Source organism: Somniosus microcephalus, chromosome 14 (assembly GCF_052327205.1).
Source record: "Somniosus microcephalus isolate GS21.2 chromosome 14, FLI_Smic_1.0, whole genome shotgun sequence".
Lineage (NCBI taxonomy): Eukaryota > Metazoa > Chordata > Chondrichthyes > Squaliformes > Somniosidae > Somniosus > Somniosus microcephalus.
The window spans coordinates 82,504,790-82,526,915 of NC_141000.1; the positions used below are offsets into that span (position 1 = coordinate 82,504,790).

Genomic DNA, 22,126 nt, shown 5'->3' on the forward strand with positions numbered 1-22,126 from the left:
ACCAAACTTGTCGACGGTTCTGCACCCGCTTAACGCACTGCTACAAACGGGAGTAGTTTGGAAATGGAGCGAAGACTGTAAACGTGCCTTCCATAAATGCAAAGGCTTAATCACGTCCAGGGAAGCGTTGGCTCATTACAACCCATCACTGCCAATCAGACTGGCGTGCGATGCATCCCCTTACGGCGTGGGAGCGGTATTATCGCATAGATTCCCTGATGGCTCGGAGCGGCCGATAGCTTTTGCGTCACGCTCATTAAACTCAGCTGAGCGTAACAATGCCCAGATCGACAGGGAGGCACTCAGCCTGGTGTGGGGGGTGAAGAAATTCAACCATTACCTACACGGACAAAAATTTACCTTGTTGACTGACCATCAACCCCTCATCTCCATATTCAACCCTAAAAAGGGCATTCCCATTATGACAGCGCAAAGGCTACAGAGGTGGTCCCTTTTCCTAGGAGCACACCAATATGACATAGAGTACAAAGGAACAAAACAGCATGGGAATGCTGATGGGTTATCGCGCCTACCGTTGCCAACGGTGGAAGGGGCGCCTACAGTGGACCCAGTGGAGATATTCCACTCGACCATAGTGGAATGTCTACCGGTGACAAATTCTACCATTGAAAAGGAAACGCGAAATGACCCGACTCTCTCACGAGTCTACGATTTAATGGTGAAGGGATGGCCAGCACATGGCGAACCACTGTTGCCAGCATTCTCGCAAAGAAGAGAACAGCTGTCAGTGTGCCGAGGAACCTTGATGTGTGGATCCAGAGTGGTGATTCCACCCAAACTCAAGGATAGAGTGCTAAAGGAGCTTCACGAGGGGCATCTGGGTGGAGTGAAAATGAAGAGCTTAGCCAGAGCATTTGTGTGGTGGCCAGGTATCGAAGGAGACATCGAAGAAATGACCAAGAGCTGTCTAGGATGCCAGAAGGTCCAAAGCGCCCCACCACAAGCCCCTCTACATCCATGGGAGTGGCCCTCATCTCCATGGCAAAGGGTACATATCGACTTTGCTGGTCCATTTATGGACTCAATAATCGCGGTGGATGCACACTCCAAGTGGCCGGAGGTAATAAAGATGTCCTCCACCACCACGGAAAAAACCATCACAGTATTAAAGACCATATTCGCCAGGAATGGGCTGCCTGAACAGATCTGTTCTGATAATGGACCGCAATTTGTATCCGAAGAATTCAGGAAGTTCTTAAAAAACAATGGGGTTAAGCACTACACGTCCGCCCCATACCATCCCACCACCAATGGATTGGCTGAAAGGTTTGTCCAGACCTTCAAGAAGGCCATAAAGGCCATGGGTAATGAAGACATAAATCTACAACATAAGGTAGATAACTTCTTGTTTGCGTACAGGAATGCAACACATGTGGTTACAAACCAAATCCCCGCCATGATGTTTTTCAATAGAAGACTAAGATGCCGGCTGGATTTGGTCAAGCCAAACGTCAGAAGGGACGTAGAGAACCAGCAATTTCAAAGCATGAATGAAAGGCCAACTAGAACCTTCCAGATAGGTCAACCAGTTTTGGCCCGGGACTACCGTACCGAGAAATGGCAGCCTGGAACTATTTGCACACGACTAGGACCGCTGATGTATACCGTGGACATTGGAGAAAGCATAATAAGGCACCATGCTGACCAGATCATAGAGTCATCCGAAAAAGGACAACCTACACCGCAACTCTATACGCCTAGTGATGAAGCAGAGATACCCATAGTATCTACCTCCGATCCGGTGATACTGGAACCAGATGAACCCGACACTGGCATTGAAGCTGAATCGACCTTGCCAAAAGAACCTACTACACCACCGAGGCGTTATCCGGACCGAGTCAGGAAGCCTCCAGAGAGACTGAATTTGTAATTGATTAACTTCAGCAAATGTGTATATTATTGTTCTTGTAAAAATGTTATGTACTATTTATCTAAAAGGGGAGTAATTGTAGTGTATGTACCTTTAAGAGGAACTATGTTTTTGAAGCCCCTCTATACTGTAGTACCAGTAGTGACCACTCGGGTATATAAGCCTGTGTAGCGTCTTGTGTTGTTAGTTCACCTCCAGACTTTGTTCAGTAAACACTTGTTAAATCAACTCCTGCATTCCGTGTCTCCATTAACACACGGATCTAACAGCTTCCATCTTGACTGTTGCCTTGTGGGTAGCCTAGTGCCTCATGGGTAATGTCGTCTTAATATATATACAGCTGGGTAGTGTAATCTTATACATACAGCTATATACTGCTCTACAGCTCCACCTAGTGTCCACTATAGAACGACATGTTATTGATCATTACATCCCCCTTTCTTTGAGGTTTAACAAAATCAATATCAATCAACTTTCAAGAAAACAATAAAGATAATATCAGTAACACTTTTGTTAGTGCTCTATAAACATAAACATTTTCAAAACAGTCAACACATTTTCAAAGCTTTACATTGTACTCAAAGATTAAGTGTATCAGGCTCTTTTACTTCACGTGTGGATCTTCTCAACATGGGTAAGTCTGATGAGTCTTCATGAGATTGTTCTGGCGGTGAATGACAAGATGCAGTTGCAGCATTGTCATCAATCTGGTCTTGAATAGTCTTTTGTGTTTTTAGGAGGGAACGGCGGTTCCTCCTGAGAATCTGTCCTTCCTCAGTTCTAACAGTGTATGACCTTGGTCCTACTTCCTCAAGAACTGTAGCTTTCCTGTTCCATGCATCTGGATCCTCAATCCTGACAACATCATCCCTTGTCAATGGTTTTAGAGTTTTGGATGACTTGTCATAGTATGATTTCTGTTTCAGCTTTAACAGTTGAAGTCTCTGTCTCAGTTCCTCACTTTGCTGTTCTCTTGCACAGCAGGGTAGCGTGGTGCGCAACTTGCGACCCATTAGTAGTTCAGCAGGTGAAGAACCACAGTCTAAAGGTGAGGCTCGGTAGCTCAGCAGGGCGAGATAAGGATCAGACTTGCTTTCTGTCGCTTTCTTCAGTAGCTGCTTGAGAACTTGAACACCTTTCTCTGCCTTACCATTTGACTGAGCATACAAAGGACTGGATGTGATGTGCTGAAAGTCATAATGTGCTGCAAACTGTTGCCACTCCTTACAGTTGAAGCACGGACCATTGTCGCTAACGGCAATCCTGGGAATTCCATGTCTGGCGAAGATGGATTTCACATGCATTATGACACTGCTTGCTGTGGTGCTTGAGAGCAGCGCCATCTCAGGATAGTTAGAATAGTAGTCAATCACTATTAGATAGTCTTTACCATTTAAACGAAAAAGGTCCATACCAACCTTTTGCCATGCTGCTGTTGGTATGTCAGCTACTATCATTGGTTCCTTTGCTTGTTTGTTTTGGTGTTTCTGACATGTCTCACATTTGCCTATCATGTTCTCAATGTCCTTATTTATGCCAGGCCAATAAACAGTGTCTCTTGTTCTCAATTTGCATTTTTCAATTCCGAGGTGTCCCTCATGAATCCTTTTGAGCATGTCTTGACGTAGAGCCCGTGGAATGACTATTCTGTTCTGTTTTAGTAATAGTCCACTTGCGACACTCAATTCTGACCTTATGTGAAAATATTTTGGACAGGAACCTTTTGGCCAACCATGATGAATGTTCTCTATTACTGTTTGTAATATTGTATCTTTTACTGTTTCTTCTGCTATTTGCTTTGATTTTGTGTCTGACATGGGCAGCGCAGCAGTGACCATACTCACATGAACATCCACGTCTTCTTCAGTAGAGCTCACATGACTCATTGTGGGTGCTCGGGATAGTGCATCTGCTAACACTATGTATTTGCCTGGTGTGTAGATCAGTTCAAAGTCATATCTTTGCAGCTTCATCATGAGTCGTTGAATCCTTGGAGACATCTCATTCAGGTTTTTTTTTATGATGGCAACCAGAGGGCTGTGGTCTGTCTCAACTGTGAAGGTGGGAAGTCCATATATGTAGCCATGAAACTTTTCTAGTCCAACTACCAAGCCTAGGCATTCCTTTTCAATCTGGGCGTATCGACACTCAGTATCAATCATAGACCTGGAGGCATAGGCAACAGGCTTCCAATCTTCACCCTCTGCTTGTAGCAAGACCACACCTCGGCCATCTTTTGATGCATCCGTTGACACTTTGATTCTTTTTGTTGGGTCAAAGAAGGTGAGTACAGGTGTGGTTGTCAGCAATGTTTTGAGGTTTATCCACTCTTGTTCATGTCTTTCTGTCCATGCGAACTCATTTGTTTTATGTAGCAGGTCTCGCAGACAGGCTGTCTTGGCTGACAAGTTAGAAATGAACTTTCCAATGAAGTTTATCATCCCCATGATGCATAGCATTCCTTTTTTGTCAGTGGGTCGGGGCATTTTGAGTATGGCGTTTACTTTTTCCATATCTGGCTCTATTCCTTTACCAGATAGATTATCTCCTAGGAAAGTGACTTCCTGGACGCCAAAATGACACTTGGCTTTGTTGAGCTTCAGTCCATTCCGGCGTATGCTCTGTAGCACTTTAGTCAGTCTCTCATTGTGTTCTTTCAGTGTGGAGCCCCAGATGATGATGTCATCAACATAGACCCGAACTCCTTCCAGACCTTCAATTATGTGTTCCATCGCTCTATGAAAGATTTCAGATGCAGATATTATCCCGAAAGGCATTCTGAGGAAACAATACCTGCCAAATGGTGTGTTGAAGGTACAGTATTTGGTGCTCTCTTCATCCAGTTTTAGTTGCCAAAATCCTTGTGAGGCATCGAGCTTTGTAAAGTATCTGGCACCTGACATTTCACTGGTGATTTCTTCTCGCTTGGGAATCTGGTAGTGTTCATGTTTTATGTTTGCATTTAAGTCCTTTGGATCCATGCATATTCTTAGATCATTGTTCTTTTTCTTTACACATACCATGGAGTTAACCCAGTCTGTTGGCTCTTCGACTTTCCTGATGACTCCTAGGCCTAGAAATTCAGTAAGGCCCCGCCAGCTGGCTAGCGCCCAAAAGTTAGCGCTGTGCGCGGAGCCAGTTGCGCCTGTCAGATATTCAGTTTTTGCGCCCCAAGTCGGAACCGGGCGCTATTCCAGGGTGTGCCCGCCCCCGCTTGGGGCGCTGAAACTGAATTTCAGCGCTGTAGGTGCCGCTGCGCCACCCCCTGCGGAGCGGCAGGCTGCGGTACTGCAGGCCTCCTCCTTCTCTTAAGGGGGAGGTGCCTGCAACGGGGAGCTTGCCGCTTGATAGTGCCGGCAAATGAGCCTGGCACCACGGAGAAGTGCTGGGCTCGCGGAAAGCAGCCGGCAATGCTGCGGGGGGGGGGGGGTGGAGGAGGCCGGGGAAGGAGGTGCGGCCAGGTGGCCGCCGAAAAAGCGGCCGGCCGCACCTCCGCCTTAACTAGCGCCACTAAGGCTGCAGCACGGCCCGGTCTTCAGAACGTTGTTTGCGGCCGCTGCGGAAGAGGCGGCCGCAACTAAATATGGGGGTCGGGCCGGTAGCGGGGCGGAACCGGGGCACTGCGCACACCGATGACGTCATCGGTACCGGCGCAGCGCTACCGGCTACCACCGCCATTACCGCAGCGCTGAATATCAGCGCAAACTCCTCTACTGGTGCAGAAGCCCTCTTTGGGTGGTAACTGGTCGCACACGCAACTGAATTTCTAGCCCCTAGTGTGGTCATTCTGTCCAGTTCATTCTTGAGCCGGTCACGCAGGGGTGCTGAAACTCTTCGTGGAGCATGTACCACTGGCTGAGCATTCTGCTTTAGCTGGATCTTGTAAGTGAATGGTAGAACTCCAAATCCTTTGAACACATCCTGGAAATTATTCACTACAGAATCCATCGAGTCATCTGGTCTGCTTATGGCACAGTTTATACGGTAGACTCTTTTGACCAGTTCTAAGTCCTCACAAGCTTTGTCACCAAGTAGTGAATCAAGCCTTTCAGCCACAACAGAAAACATGAGATGATGCACTTTGTCTTTGACTGTCACTTTAAGTCTGCATGCACCTAAACTATCTATTTTCTGTCCATTATAGTCCTTCAGTAGTACTGACTTTTTCTGTATTTTGGGCTTTTCTTTCATATTGTTAATATCACTCATACTGATTAAGTTTGCTTTTGCCCCAGTGTCTAGTTTCAAGGTAACTAATGCTCCATTTACCTGCAGTGGGATCATCCATTTGTCCTCTTTTACTGCATTAACTTTATGTTCAGCATTGTCCATTTCTGAGGGCTGCACATTTTCTGTATCCTTTTTGATATTGTCACATGACACCATTCCTACAAAAAATGTCTCACTTAAATCAGTGTCCTCAATTACATTAACTCGTTGCCCTTTCTTAGTTTGTACTTTTGAAAAGCATTGTTTGGCAAAGTGATTCTTTCCATTACACTTTGTGCACATTTTTCCAAACGCTGGGCGTTGTCTTAACTGGTGTTTGTAACCACAGCATTTACAATTAAAAATGTCATCCTCCGATTGCTTTTCAGTTCTGTTCTGCCCATGTTTCTTCCCCTTATAGGACACAGCACCGACAGCAGCATTATCACTCATTACAATCGCATCATTATTGATTTCACTGAAAGTCTTTGCGTGCTTTCGAGCTAGCTCGCTGGCTTGGCATATTTTCACCGCATTTACCAAATTTAGTTCGGTTTCTCTCAACAGATGTTCCCTGACTTTTTTATCATGAATACCAAACACAATCTGGTCACAAATCATGGATGCTTTGAGCTCAGAGAAATTACATGTCTGTGCTTTCAGTTTCAGATCAGTTATAAAGCTATCAAAAGTCTCATTTTGCTGCTGTGTCTGAGAACAGAAGATGTATCTTTCATAGGTCTCATTCTTTTTGGGAGAGCAATGTGCATCAAATTTTTTTAGCACATCTTCTAATTTTTCTCTGTTCTCCTCTGGATTAAATACAAATGTATTAAATACCTCTATTGCCTGTGGGCCTGCAACCGTAAGCAGCAACACTATCTTCCTTGCGTCTGGCTTCGTACCGAATCCGATGGCTGCAATGTAGAGTTCGAATTGTTGTTTAAAAGTCTGCCAATTGTAGTCGATTTTTTTCTGTGAGTTTCAAACGCTCTGGTGGCTCCAAATTCTCCATGTCGCTTTTCACAATTTTTAGCAGATCTTCACCATCCTGGTACCATCTTATGTTCATTAATAAATAAACATTCTTATTATGAACACAGCTAGCTTTTGCTAGTTACTTTATTGAGCACATGTGGACTAGGTACAGTATCTGTAGAGGCTTCCATCTTGACTGTTGCCTTGTGGGTAGCCTAGTGCCTCATGGGTAATGTAGTCTTAATATATATACAGCTGGGTAGTGTAGTCTTATACAGACAGCTATATACAGCTCTACACAGCTCTACGGCTCCACCTAGTGTCCACCATAGAATGACATGTTATTGATCATTACATGTAGTGCCCATTGTTTGGGCGCTACGGATGGCGTTTTGGTTCCAAAATGGTGTCTACGACGTGTGTGCACACTTCTGGTGCAGGTCACGCTAGATGTCATCTGGGTAGGGTGTTAGCACGGGCACAGAGAGCGTGCGCCAGAAGTATGCAGAGTAGGCAGATCGTGACGTCAATCAGTGTGCAACGCTGACTTGATGCCAGCGCTGCCATTTTGGAGCTCAGCGCTCCAGCTAACGCCCTCTCTTAAGCTCACACAGCTGAAAACACATTCAGCAGCAGAAAGGACCCCCCACCAGCACTATTTAAAGGGATCATCAACTACTTGCAGGTTGGTTGCTGATTGATATCTACTGGCTGTTGTTGAGTTTGTAGAAGTGTTTGGTGGTTTGTACAGCTATTTCAAATTGCTAACGTCTATAGGGAGTGGTATGGCAGGTGCTGAAGGACTTTGTCCTGACGTTTAGGATTCTGCACAGACCACTTGCTCCAAGACATGGGCCTACAGCATGACAGGGAGAATGAGCAGAGGTGACATACAGCAGGACAATCTGCAGGAAGAGGGAGGAGGAGGAGGAGAAGGGCTCTCAGCAGGAGGCCATATTCGCCCAGGGTATTCAGGGAGCAATATTCCTACCTGAACCTCAGCGAGGAACAGTGTATGAGACTTCTGTGCTTCATCAAGGTGGTCCTCACTGAAATGTGCCACCTGCTGCAGCCACAACGGCAACCTCAGAGCAGGGCGAGGACCATTTTGCCAGTGGTTGTGAAGATCATGGTAGCCATGAAGTTTTATGCGTTGGGCTCCTTCCAGGCTGGAGCAGGAGATATTTGCAGCATTTCCAGTTTGCTGTGCACTGTTGCATAAGGGAGGTAACTGAGACTCTGGGCGGAACCTAGAAACATAGAAGATAGGAGCCTGCTTCGCCATTTAATGAGATCGTGGCTGATCATCTAAATTCAGTACCCTGTCCCTGCTTTCTCCCCATATCCCTTGATCCCTTTAGCCTTAAGAACTATATCTAACTCCTTCTTGAATATATTTAATGAATTGGCCTCCACTGCCTTCCGTGGTAGAGAATTCCACAGGTTCACCACTCTTTGGGTGAAGAAATTCCTCCTCATCTCTGTCCTAAATGGCTTACCCCTTATCCTTAGACTGTGACCCCTGGTTCTGGACTCCCTCGCCATCGGGAACATCCTTCCTGCATCTAGTCTGTCTAGTCCTGTTAGAATTTTATAAGTTTCAATGAGATCCCCTCTCATTCTTCTAAACTCCAGTGAATATAAGCCCAATCGACCCAATCTCTCCTCATACGTCAATCCTACCATCCCAGGTATCAGTCTGGTGAATCTTCGCTGCACTCCCTCCATGGCAAGAACATCCTTCCTCAGATAAGGTGACCAAAACTGCACACAATACTCAAGGTATGGTCTCACCAAGGCCCTATACAACTGCAGCAAGACATCCTTGCTCCTATACTCAAATCCTCTCGCTATGAAGGCCAACATACCATTTGCCTTCTTAACCACCTGCTGCACCTGCATGCTTACCTTCAGCGACTGGTGCACAAGGACACCCAGGTCTCGTTGCACGTCCCCTTCTCCCAATCTATTGCCATTCAGATAATAATCTGCCTTCCTGTTTTTGCCATCAAAGTGGATAACTTCGCATTTATCCACATTATACTGCATCTGCCATGCATCTGCCCAATCACCCAACCTGTCCAAATCATACTGGAGTTTCTCTGCATCCTCCTCACAGCACACACGCCCACCCAGCTTTGTGTCATCTGCAAACTTGGAGATATTACATCTAGTTTCCTCATCTAGATCATTAATATAGATTGTGAATAGCTGGGGTCCTAGCACCGATCCCTGCGGTACCTCACTAGTCACTGCCTGCCACTCGGAAAAACACCCATTTATTCCAACTCTTTGCTTCCTGTTTGCCAACCAGTTCTCTATTACCTTACCTGGAAGGCCGAGTTCAAGGCGGGACTGCTGGTTTTCAGGTTCCAGTCCCGCCCCCAGCAACGTCTGACGTGCTGATGCTATTTTCTCCTGATTGGCCTTGTTAAGCTCGCCCCGTGGGCTTGCCGGGCAATTAAGGGAAAGCCAGTGTCAGATGACATCAGTTAATGACGCTTCATCTGCCGGTTTTCTTAAAGGCGTATGCACCACACTTGTTTGACAGATGATTTGACAGTATTTGACAGCATTGAGGTGCTGTCAAACACTGACAATCACTGTCCAAAGGTGAGCCCTTGTACCCAGGCTCTCCAATTACCCTCTCCTTAGGATAAAACAGATGGCAGCTGAAGCTGAGATTGCAGAAGCCATCTGTCACTTCTCCCGATGAGATGAGTCTACACAAACACTTCACAGCTTGTCACCTGCAGAAACATCTAAACACATTAAACATTACTTTCATAACTTTTCCTTACCTCTGACACTCACCAGTGAACAATTGAATCCTTTAAACCACTTCTGCAGCCGTCATATATACACAAAAATTACAGTAGACCTACATCACACCTCACTTACCCTGGTGGGGTTCCCCAATGTCAGGAAGCCCACAGCAGCAGTGGAAAAATGGGAAAAAGCCTCTTAACTGCCTGTTAACCAACTGTTAACAGGCAGTTAAGTGGCTGTAATCCTCTTCCCGCCTCTAAGAGTCGGGACCCTGCGCAAATTGGGGACCTGACTCCCAGGAAGATTGATTGGAGGCGGGTTGGGAGTGGGTTTGGGACTCGCTCCCATTTTTGGGTTTTTTCCCAGCAGTCCCACCTCCTCAGGGCTGGTAAAATCCAGCCCTCTGTATTTCAAGAGAGCTGAATACATTTCCTTCTCTCTGGCCAGAGAGCAGTAGGCAGAGCGAGCACGTGGTTTCACGAGGATTGCAGGCTTCCCCATGGTGCAGGGTGCCATTGACTGCACGCACGTCACTTTGTGGACGCCGTATGTAAACTCTGAGATGTACCACACCCACAATGTCCAGCTGGTGTGCAGCCATACTCAGCGCATCATGCGGGTCAATGCCCGATATCCTGGCAGCAGTCGTGATGCCTTCATTCTGTGGCAGTCCGCTATCCCATCTGCATTTCAGAAACCACGACAAACCAGAGGCTGGCTACTGGGAGACAAGGGCTATCAGTTAACAACATGGCTCATGACTCCGGTGCACAACCCATGCACACATGGCCAGCATTCATACAATGAAAGTCATGGTATGACTGACATGAAATATAATTGAGCAGACCATTGGCATGCTGAAGGAATGCTTCCGGTGTGGAGGAGACCTGCAGTACTCGGCAGAGTGAGTGTGGAGATCTGTGGTGGTCTGCTGTGTGCTGCACAACTTCGCCATTATGAGGGCACAGCCCTTGCCACCAGCCATACGGCAACCAGCTGAGGAGCAGGAGGAGGAGGAGGAGGAAGAAGAGGACGAGGAATAGAAAGAGGAGGAAGTGAGGAGGCAACCTAGATAGCCCTTTTCTGGCCGGGCCGTCCATGACTGACTCATCGGCTGCGATACCAGTAAAGGCAACCCCAATTGCACATTCATCAACAGTCCTACACAATCCTTCCCTGTCACTGATCATCACAGCGTCCGCTTGGCTACAATGCAAAAAAAAAAGCCAGCACAAAATAAACATTCCAAACCAAATTTATAACTTAAATCATACTATATTCCATTCAAACGTAAACTAATCACCCTTGTGCACTCTCTTAGTGCCTGTCTTCTGTGTGCCTTTGACTGTCCTAGTGCTCCTGCGTAGTGCTACCCCAGTGGCTGCAACATGGTTGGTGGAAGGCTGCTGACATTCAGTGGAGGAGACAACAGATGGCCTGGGAGGACGACCTCAAGCAGCTCTAGGCGGAAGCAACGGCTGCGGGTTCATTGTGCATCGCGATCCCTGCGCCTGTTTTCGGGGGCTATTGAATTTAGACGTTAGGCAGCATCTGTGGAGAGAGAAACACAATTAACGTTTCAGGTCGATGACCTTTCATCAGAAAGATTATAGCATTGGAGGAAATTGAAATTTCACACTAATGCAGTAATGATGTTCTTCAGGGAGAAATACGTATTCGTATTTTATTGAGTTTGGTTTCAGACATGAAAAAGACCAATTGAATGAGATAAGTCAGTGGAGACAAGATCCTGAGGCCACCAATGAAACAGGCAAATATTCCCCAAGAATTTCATTGAAAATAATGCCCCAATACTAAGATACTTAGACAAACAAAACAATGGACCTCAGAACTCCAGCAGATGCAATGGATACACATAAATCAGTTTGTTTTTAAATGCACTTGTCACATTGTTCCAGCTATCTACACTGAAGAGAAACCTACAGTTATAACGTTGTTTGCTATATTATTGCCAAAATAGCACTGCATCTATGCAGACTAGTAAAATATGCAATATCCATACTTAAAAGAAAAGGCCCATTCTGACCCAGATTCTCCCCAAACAGCCAAGCAACCTAAATGAAGAGAAAACAGATTTCAGGAAGGAAGTTCATGCTCGACAATCCTGATAGGGTTCTTCAAGGAAGTGACAGATACGGTGGATGGGACAATTGCAGTGGATGTGAGACACTTTTTGTTGAGTCTGTGTGTCCCAGTTATGCGTATGATCAATCACTGGACACAGACAACAAGAATAACTTTTAACAGGTCTTTACTATTCGGAGGTCAGGGCTGAACTGCCCAGCAAATCCCTACACAACACTTATATACCGGTGTGGTCACCACCGGTATTACAGTATACAGCAACCAAGAGAAAGTAGTACATCTCTTAAGGTAGTTCTCTTAAGGTGGAACAGGTTACATACACCACAATCCTCCCTTTTTAGCTTAACAGTTATATCCCCATTTAACATAACATAATAACATATATATATATACAACTTCATGCAAAACAGTTCAAAGATTCAGTCTCTGAGCAGGCCTCCTGACTCGAGTTGGATAACGCCTTTCAGGGGTCTCTGATTCTCGTTGCTGGGGTGACTCATCTAGTTGGTCTCTTATGGATTGGACATCATCATCAGGTACATTCACTTCTGAGGTAGATGCTTCAGGTTCACTAACTTCTTCCACGGTTGTCTCTGCCGTAACCATGGGTTCGACCCTTGTTCTCGATTCTACCAGTTGGTCGGCATGACGCCGTATTACATTTTCACCAATATCTACCGTGTACATCAGGGGTCCTTGTCTGGCCCTAATTGTTCCAGATTGCCATTTCTCGTTTTTATAGTCCCTGGCTAACACTGGTTGTCCTATTTCGAAACTCCGAGTGGTCTTGTTATTTATATGCTGGAACTGTTTGTTTTCAACTTCCCTCCGCACATTTGGTTTTAACAAGTCCAACCTGGACCGCAACCTCCTGTTATAGAACATCATGGCAGGACTTTGGTTTGTCACTGCATGAGTGGTGTTTCGATATGCCAGTAGGAATTTGTCCACCTTGTGTTGTAGTGGAATCTGATCTTCGCTCATGGCCTTTACTGCTTTTTTGAACGTTTGTACAAATCTCTCGGCCAACCCGTTTGTAGCCGGATGATATAGGGCAGAGGTATAATGTTTCACCCCATTCTTCTTCGTGAATTTCTGGAATTCTTCTGACACAAACTGCGGTCCGTTGTCTGAACATATTTGTTCTGGCAATCCATTTCTTGCAAATATCGTTCTTAGCACCGTGATCGTCTTTTCCGAGGTAGTGGTAGTCATCTTAATCACTTCTGGCCATTTAGAATGTGCGTCCACCGCAATTAAAAACATGGAGTCCATGAATGGACCAGCAAAGTCAATATGTACACGTTGCCATGGGGTTGAAGGCCATTCCCATGGATGCAGCGGTGCAATCGGAGGTGCATTTTGCACTTTTTGGCACCCTGAACAGCTTTTCGTCAGATCCTCTATCTGTTGGTCGATACCTGGCCACCACACATAAGCCCTAGCAAGGCTTTTCATCTTGACTCCCCCCAGATGACCTTCATGCAGTTCCTTTAGAACTCTCTCTCTTAACTTAGGAGGAGTAATCACCCTTGTTCCATACATCAATGTCCCTTGACAGACGGACAGCTGTTCTCGTCTTGCTGAGAATGCCGGTAACAGTGGATCACCATGTGCTGGCCATCCCTTCACTGTCACTTCGTAGACCCGGGACAGTGTCGGGTTGTTCCTGGTTTCTCTTTCAATACTTGCATTGGTGACTGGTAAACATTCGATGATGGTCGAGTGAAATAACTCAACAGGGTCAACCGTCGGTGCCTCCTCCTCTGTAGGTAGTGGCAGGCGCGACAGCCCATCAGCATTACCATGCTGCTTTGTACCTTTGAATTCAATCTGATATTGATGTGCCCCTAGGAAAAGGGACCATCTCTGGAGTCTCTGTGCTGTCATCACCGAAACACCCTTCTTAAGGTTAAAAATGGATACCAACGGCTGGTGGTCTGTCAGAAGCGTAAACTTTTGGCCCTGCAGGTAATGATTAAACTTCTTTACTCCCCACACAAGGCTGAGAGCCTCCCTATCTATCTGAGCATAGTTGCGCTCAGCGGAGGTCAATGATCTGGATGCGAACGCAACCAGCCTCTCCAGGCCATTTGGCAACTTGTGTGAGAGTACTGCCCCAATACCATATGGAGAAGCATCACAAGCCAAACGAATAGGCAGCGTTGGGTTGAAGTGAGCCAACACTTCCTCTGAGGTGATCAATGCCTTGCTTTTGCAAAAGGCCCTCTTACAGTCCTCGCTCCACTTCCATGGTACTTCCTTCTGCAAAAGAGCGTTCAGCGGGTGCAGCACCGTGGATAAATTTGGCAGAAACTTATGGTAATAGTTAATCAACCCTAGGAACGACCTCAACTGGGATACATTATCCGGAGCGGGAGCCTTCACAACAGCTTCGATCTTGTCAGGAGACTTATGAAGCCCCTCCTGGTCAATGACATGACCACAGTACGAGATCCTCTTCTGAAAGAACTCACATTTCTGGCGATTAACTCGAAGTCCATATTCTTTCAATCTGGTGAGCACCAGTTCCAAATTTGCAAGGTGTTCCTCGTCATCATCTCCTGTAATCAGAATATCGTCCAGGTAACATTGTGTGCCTGGAATTCCCTGTAATACCTGCTCCATGGCCCTCTGCCAAATTGCTGGAGCCGATGCCACTCCAAAAACCAGTCTATTATACCGGTACAAGCCTCTATGCGTGTTGATCGTGAGATACTGGCGTGACTCTTCCTCAACTTCCATCTGTAAGTACGCCTGCGCCAGGTCTATCTTGGTGAAGTGTTTCCCGCCAGACAACGAAGCGAAGATATCCTCAATCCGCGGAAGCGGATACTGCACCGTGTGAAGCACCCGATTAACAGTGATCTTGAAATCTCCACAGATACGAACCTTCCCCGGTTCCCCCGGCTTGTTGCTCGATGAACGCTTCATGACGGGAACAATGGGCGTGGCCCACTCACTCCAGTCTACCTTAGACAGTACTCCTGAACGTTCTAGCCCTTCCAGCTCAGCTTCCACAGCAGGTCGTATCGCATAAGGTACCGGTCTGGCTTTGAAAAATTTTGGGTTTGCATGTTCTTCAACCTTGATGTTTGCCGTAATTCCTCTCAGTGTTCCCAGTCCCTGTTGAAACACCTCTTTAGCATCGTCCAATATTCTGGACAATTGTTTAGGTTTGACATCTTTTTTACCGGAATCTACCGTTAGTGCTTTTAAGGAATGCCAGTCCATATTTATTTTCCTAATCCACTCCCGTCCCAGTAGTGGTGGACCTCCCTCAGGTAGCACATATAAGTCCATTCCTCAGCTTTCTTTGCCCTTGTGGACCACCTTTACCTCTATCTTCCCGATGGGGTATACTCTTTGCCCCGTGTATGTTTTCAATACAATCTCCGTATCCCGTAGGGGAATATGTGGGAATAACCTTTTGTAATCTTGCTTATTCATGACCGTCAATGCCGATCCAGTGTCCAATTCCATCTTCACTTGGACTCTTGCTATCTGAAGTGTGACCCAAATTGTTTGGAGGTCTGCTTCCTTACCAACATTGTGTACTCTTAGACTACCCAGTTCATTACTGCTGGAGTCTGAATCTGACTTCTGTTCATTCGAACTGTTCTCTGTCACCTTGTGTACCTTTCTGTACTTTTCCTGCGGTGACTTTTTGTTGCTGGTCTTCTTTCCTGACTGGCATACTTTAGCTATGTGACCAAGCCTGCCACATTTTCTGCATTCCTGATTTTTGAACCAGCACTGGTTCTGATCGTGCGTTGTCTTTCCACAACGATAACATTTTACTGTACCCAAGACCATTTGATTGGTGCTGAGTTCCGGTGACCGTAGCTGCATTTCCGCCGTGCCTCTCGCTGCGGCTTCGTGCACTGCTGCAATAGTGACAGCTTTATCAAGCGTAAGATCATTCTCCTCAAGCAGTCGCTTTTGTGTTCCTTCTTTTAACAATCCACACACAAATTTATCTCTCAGCGCATCTGCTAGTCCTGTTCCAAACTGACAGTACTTTGATAGCTTACGCAGTTCAATTAAAAATTCAGCGTTGTTTTCGTCTTTCAGCTGCGTTCTTCTGTAAAATTTAAATCATTCTGCTATCATCAGCGGCGTGGGGTTTAAATGATTTTTCAGGACAGTAACAATATTCACGAAAGTCTGATCCGCCGATTTATTTGGTGATAGAAGGTGCTTCAATAGCCCATATGTCTTCGCACCCATTGAGCTTAATAAGGTTAGTGCTTTCTCATCACCTGGTACCTTATTTGCTTTACAATAAACTTCCATGCGTTCTACATACGTGGTCCAATCTTCGATATCGCTATCAAAGGTATTAATGTTCCCATGTTTAGGCATCCTTGCAAGTTTTTAAAATTTTTCTTTTTCTCAAAATGGCGGCTTCCCGCGCTTGTCTTCTTCCCCCGCCTACTAAAATGGTGGCTTCCCGCGCTTGGCGGTCTTTCCTGCGCTCGTCTTCTTCCCCCGCCGACTACAATGGCAGATTCCCGCGTTTGCCTTCTTCCCCCGCTGGCTGCAATGGCGATTGCCTTGTTGCTGCCGTTCTCACCTCCCCAGAGGTTCTCAATTCCCCGACGCTGCTTTGCCTCGCAGCCCCGCTTGCAGCCCGGTCCTTTACACCGGCTGCGTTTGAGTTCTCCGCGGCTCTCGTGCCTTAAGCTGCCCCAGTCGCTGCGCCTCTCGGCCTCGATTGCAGCCCGGCCCTTTTTACCGGCCGTGGTCGAGGTCTCCGCCCTTATTCCTCCGTTTTCCCTCCCCTACTCCACAGCCGACTTTCTGCTCGTGTCGCTGATCGGCTTACCCACCACCGTGGTAGAAGGGATGATCACTGCCTGTCGCTGATGGAGGGCTTCGTGGTCAGAATTTTTTTTCTTTTTAACCCGGGTTCTCGATGCCTCCCATGCGATGGTGCTCAGCAGGATGATGAGGGCGGATGCCTCTTCTTGACGCCCGTTCTGAGGACGAAGCTGCCTTGGATGTAAAACTGCCGCAGGGTAAGATCGGACTCGTCGCCACTGTTGAGTCTGTGTGTCCCAGTTATGCGTATGATCAATCACTGGACACAGACAACAAGAATAACTTTTAACAGGTCTTTACTATTCGGAGGTCAGGGCTGAACTGCCCAGCAAATCCCTACACAACACTTATATACCGGTGTGGTCACCACCGGTATTACAGTATACAGCAACCAAGAGAAAGTAGTACATCTCTTAAGGTAGTTCTCTTAAGGTGGAACAGGTTACATACACCACACTTTTGACAAGGTATTACACAGAAGACTACTGGAGGAGATTAGGGAGTATGGAATTAGGGGTAGCAAATCTGATTCAAAACTGGTCAGGTGGGAGGAAACAGTGGTTATAAGCAGGTTGGAAGTGGATAGAAGTGTGCCAAAAGGATTCTGTTCTGGGACTATTTCTGTTCACTGTGTACATCAATGATTTGGATAAGAACATAACATAGGAAATAGGAGCAGGAGTAGGCCATTTGGCCCTTCAAGCCTGCTCTGCCATTCAGTAAGATCATGGCTGATCTTTGACCTCAACTCCACTTTCCGCCCAATCCCCATATCCCTTGATTCCCTTAGAGTTCAAAAATCTATCGCTCTCAGCCTTGATTATACTCAACGTCTGAGCATCCACAGCCCTCGGGTATAGAATTCCAAAGATTCACATCCCTCTGAGTGAAGAAATTTCTCCTCATCTCAGTCCTAAATGGCCAACTCCTTATCCTGAGACTATGACCCCTGGTTCTAGACTCTTCAGCCAGGGGAACAACCTCCAAAACAGCAGCTAAAGCATATAAGGCTAAAGGGAGTAGTGTCTCCATTTCTCGATGATGCTAAAATAGAAGGCATAGTTAAATAAGACCAAAGGAATCTACAAGGGAATATTGATAAGGTGGTGGTATGGGCATAAAAGTGACGATGGAATTCAATGTCACTAAATGTGTGCAGTGCATTTTGGTGAAAAAAGAAAAGCAATAATTATACTTTGAATGGAGGAAAGCTGGGTGATTTGGAAGAGCAGAGAGAGTTTGGGGTTCAGATTTACAAGACAATCAACACAGCACCTCAAGTGAATATGGCCATGATAGCTAATAAAAGAATATCGGGTCTCACAGCAAGAGATATAGAATACAAAAGTTTAGATGTAATGGCGAATGTATATAAAATCACAGTGTCCAGTTCTTGGCTCCACACTATAGGGAGTGTGTTGAGGCAATAGAGAAATTGCCATGTAGATTCAGGAGGATGCTGCCTTGTATGAAGAAATACAAATATGAAGAAAGATTTTACAAATTGGAGCTGCTTTCATTAGAACAGAGGAGATTACAGAGTAAAAACAGAAAATGCTGGAAGCACTCAGCAGATCAGGCAGCATCTGTGGGGCGAGAAACAAAGGTAATGGCCCTGATATTTACTGGGGTGGGATTTCCAAGCGGAAGGGAGAAGTTCTGGTCGGGAAACCCGGAAGACCAGGTTTACCCCAACGCCATGGAGTTTTAACTTGCCCGAAAGGCAGCCTGTATGATAGGCTTGACTCCCTGTCGGACAGGAAACATTGCAGAAGAGACTGCTGCCCAGGAGCAGGTAAGTTTCGTGCTGCTCAGAGTAGAGATCACAAGGGGGGGTGATCGTGCGGGGCTCGGAGAGAGATCGGATGGTGAGATGGGGGTTCGGAGAGAACTCACAGGGGGATCGGAGAGAGATCGGAGGGAGAGATGGGGGGTTGGAGAGAACTCACAGGGGGATCGGAGGGAGAGATGGGAGATTTCAGGGAGCGATTGGAGGAAGGGATGGGGCGGGTTTGGGGAGAGATCGAAGGGAGAGAGGGGGGTCTGGGGGAGAGTCTAGGGGACACTACTGCTTCTCCTGGCTCACAAACCCTGTAAAGGCACTTACCTGATGGGTCCAGCCCTTCTTGCCACATTTTACCTGCCCGCTTTTCTGAAGCCCGGGAAACCCGGCTGACTGTGGTTAAAAATAGAAGCACTGTTAAATTGAAGGCTTCAACGACCAACCCACCTCCTCCTGAGAGCGGATTCGTCGCCCACCCCATGCCCCGCCTCCGTTAAAACCAGAAGTGGGTGGGTTCAAAGCAGGTTGGGAACCTGCCATCCAACCCAAATCTGTTTTCTGGGGTTAAACATCTCAGGTCAATGACCTTTCATCAGAATTGCGAGATTACAGAGTAATTTGATAGAGATATTTAAAATTCTGAAAGAATAGGACAAGGTAGATAGAAACCTACAAGGAGCAATTTTCAACAGGTGCTCACCCATTTAATTTTTTTAAATTCGCTTATGGGATCTGGGCGTCGCTGGCAAGGCCAGCATTTATTGCCCATCCCTAGTTGCCCTTGAGAAGGTGGTGGTGACAACTGAGTGACTTGCTAGGTCATTTCAGCGGACAGTTAAGAGTCAACCACATTGTTGTGGGTCTGGAGTCACATATAGGCCAGACTGGGTAAGGATGGCAGATTTCCTTTGACATAAATCATGCCATTCATGTAGAAAGGACTTATGAAATATACTGGGTGGCCTGCTGGTGGCGCTGTCCAGGGAGAGTATAAATACTCAGGCACGGGCCCAGCTTGCTCAGGGACATTTTGTAAACAGGAACTAGTGAAGGATAACTAGACTTCCATGTTGTGAAACAGTCGATTAAAGCCTTGTTTAATACTCTGACCAAGTGCCTAGTAGTTTTCTTACGTCATCCTTCCCTAAAGGACATTAGTGAACCAGATGGGTTTTTACAACAATCCGATAGTTTCATGGTTACCATTACTGATACTAGCTTTTTAATTCCAGACTTATTTAATTAACTGAATTTAAATTCCCCAGCTGTCATGGTGGGATTTGAAATAACGTTTCTGGATCATTAGTCCAGGCCTCTGGATTACTAGCCCAGTGACATTACTAATACACTATTGTTCCCTTGATGCTAAATATATCGGCATTAGGACCTTGAAAATTGGGTTGTGGCCTCACTTGGCCCCAGAAGTACACCTGATGTCATTTTTGAGCAGACCACTTGTTAGGCGTCAAGCGAGCCTGAAATCAGTGGGTTCATATATGTAAATTCTATTTCAGGACCAAAATGCCATTTTGAACAACTTTAGCGTGCTATTTAGCAGTTTTACAACAGACCTACAAATAGTGAGCTGGATCAGTCAGGAGAGCACCATTTCCAGCATTATTTGAAGGGATCATCAGCTACTCTCCGGTAAATCACTAGTTTGTCCATTTTGGCTGCTCGTGTGCTGCTTTTGCTTTTTCAGCTGTGTTGGCTGTTGGAGCTGACAGTAAACCTTTCCAAAAGTTATCTGGCTGAGTGTACGCTGGAACTTTGACCAGGGGTATCTGGTAAAACCTCTGGTTGGCATTATGGGTTTGATTTTTGAGATGCCATTGTGACTGGAAGAAGATGAGGAAGATCAGGCAAGTGTCCAGAGACCTGCAGCTGCAATGAAAAGAGGCAGAAGCTGAGATAAGATACAATCAGTGCCCTATTTCCACCAGAGCCCTAATAATGTAAACCATTGGCATCTTGAAGCAATGCTTCTGCACCCTGGATAGGTCTGGAAGCATCTTACAGTATACCTTCCAGAGAGTCTCCAAGATCACCATCATGTGCTGCCTGCTCTACAACTTTGCCATGCAAAGGAGCCAACCTATCAAGCCAGCTGCAGAGGAAGACATGGAGGCAGAGGTGCATGAAGAACTGAAAGAAACAGAGGATGTTGAGGAAGAGCAAGGCTCACTGATCCTGTCAGCTGCAAGAGATCTTCAACACCAGGTCATCGAGCAGTGCTTTTTAAATCATGGCTATTCCCCTGAACCAACAGTCCTTCCCAACACAATCCTTAGGACTGCACTCAATCCAAACACCGCCATGGGTTTATTTGTCAAATCATATTACCTTGTCAATAAATACCCACCAAACAAACTCTGCACACCAAGAATTCAGTAAAAAAAGCATATTCAGAAACTAAGGATCATCTCAGTACCATTCCCTCGTGCCTGACGTTAGGGCTCTCCTACTTATTCTGGTGATCCTATGAGGTGCTACCCTGGTGGCTTCAGCATGGAAGGTGGAAAGCTGCTTTGTCTCCAATGAGGGCACTTGAGATAGCTTTGGTCAGTGACCTTGAGAAGCTCAGACCTGACAGGGCCCAGCTGTAGACATTGAACTCCATCTGACACAGTTTTGCCCGCTCATATAGTCCCTTTCTAACTTCTTGCTCCCATCTGCACAATTTACTGTACCTCCTAACATAGTGTCATCTGCAAACTTGAATATAGAACTCTAGATTTTGGGTGTAAATTGAAAATCTACCCCACTGTTTCAAGTGATTAGGGGATTTAGATTCAGGAGATATAAGATTAAATGTAAGAGAATTAGAACAGAGAGCAGGAGAAACATTTTTCACAGAGGGTCGTGAGGCTGTGGAATGCATTACCAGAGTTAGTGATTGAAGTAGAGGCCATGTCAACATTTAAGAATGTTAGATAGGTGGTTGAAGGAAAAGGTAAAGAGATATGGGAACAGGGTGGGTGTTACGTCCGTGTATAATAAGATACAGACTGCAGCAGAAACGGTACAACAGGTGTGTTTACTCAACGTGGCTCACAGTTGAACTGACTGTACAGATTACTACTCAGCTCAGTGCTATATACAGGTGTGGTCACTGCCGGTACTACAGTATACATGAGCTGTAAAAAGTAGTTCCCCCCCTGAAAGGTAAATACATTATAATTCCTCCCCTTTTAGATTAACAGTACCATAACACTCATTTAACAATTAAATATCAAACTAATTACAATGAACACTTTTAACATGCAACATTAGCTGAAAATAGTCTATTTATATATTCAGTCTTTGGGGAGGCCTCCTGATCCTTTCTGGATAGCGCCTTTCCCGAGTGTCTTGTTCTTGGTGCGGAGGCGATTCTGGCCCCCTGTCGTCGGTTGGTTCATCAGCTTCCGATGCTATTGTTTCTGGGGTAGATGCGACCTGTATGTCGGGTTCATCACCAGGTACGTATGGGCGAGGCATGGGGTTGACTTGTTCCTGTGACTCTAGGATCTGGTCAGCATGGCGTCTCACGATGCTCTCCCCAACGTCCACTGTGTACATTAGTG

General features: G+C 46.1%; 1 long non-coding RNA gene across 1 annotated transcript in view; it reads right to left on the reverse strand.

The window, feature by feature from the left end:
* Window positions 1–11,092: 11,092 nt before the first annotated feature.
* Window positions 11,093–22,126, reverse strand: part of LOC147107621 (uncharacterized) — a 31,675-nt gene continuing 20,641 nt past the window's right edge. The window contains exon 3 of the long non-coding RNA XR_015080922.1: window positions 11,093–11,398. This is a non-coding gene — a long non-coding RNA (uncharacterized LOC147107621). The remainder of the gene's footprint in view (window positions 11,399–22,126) is intronic.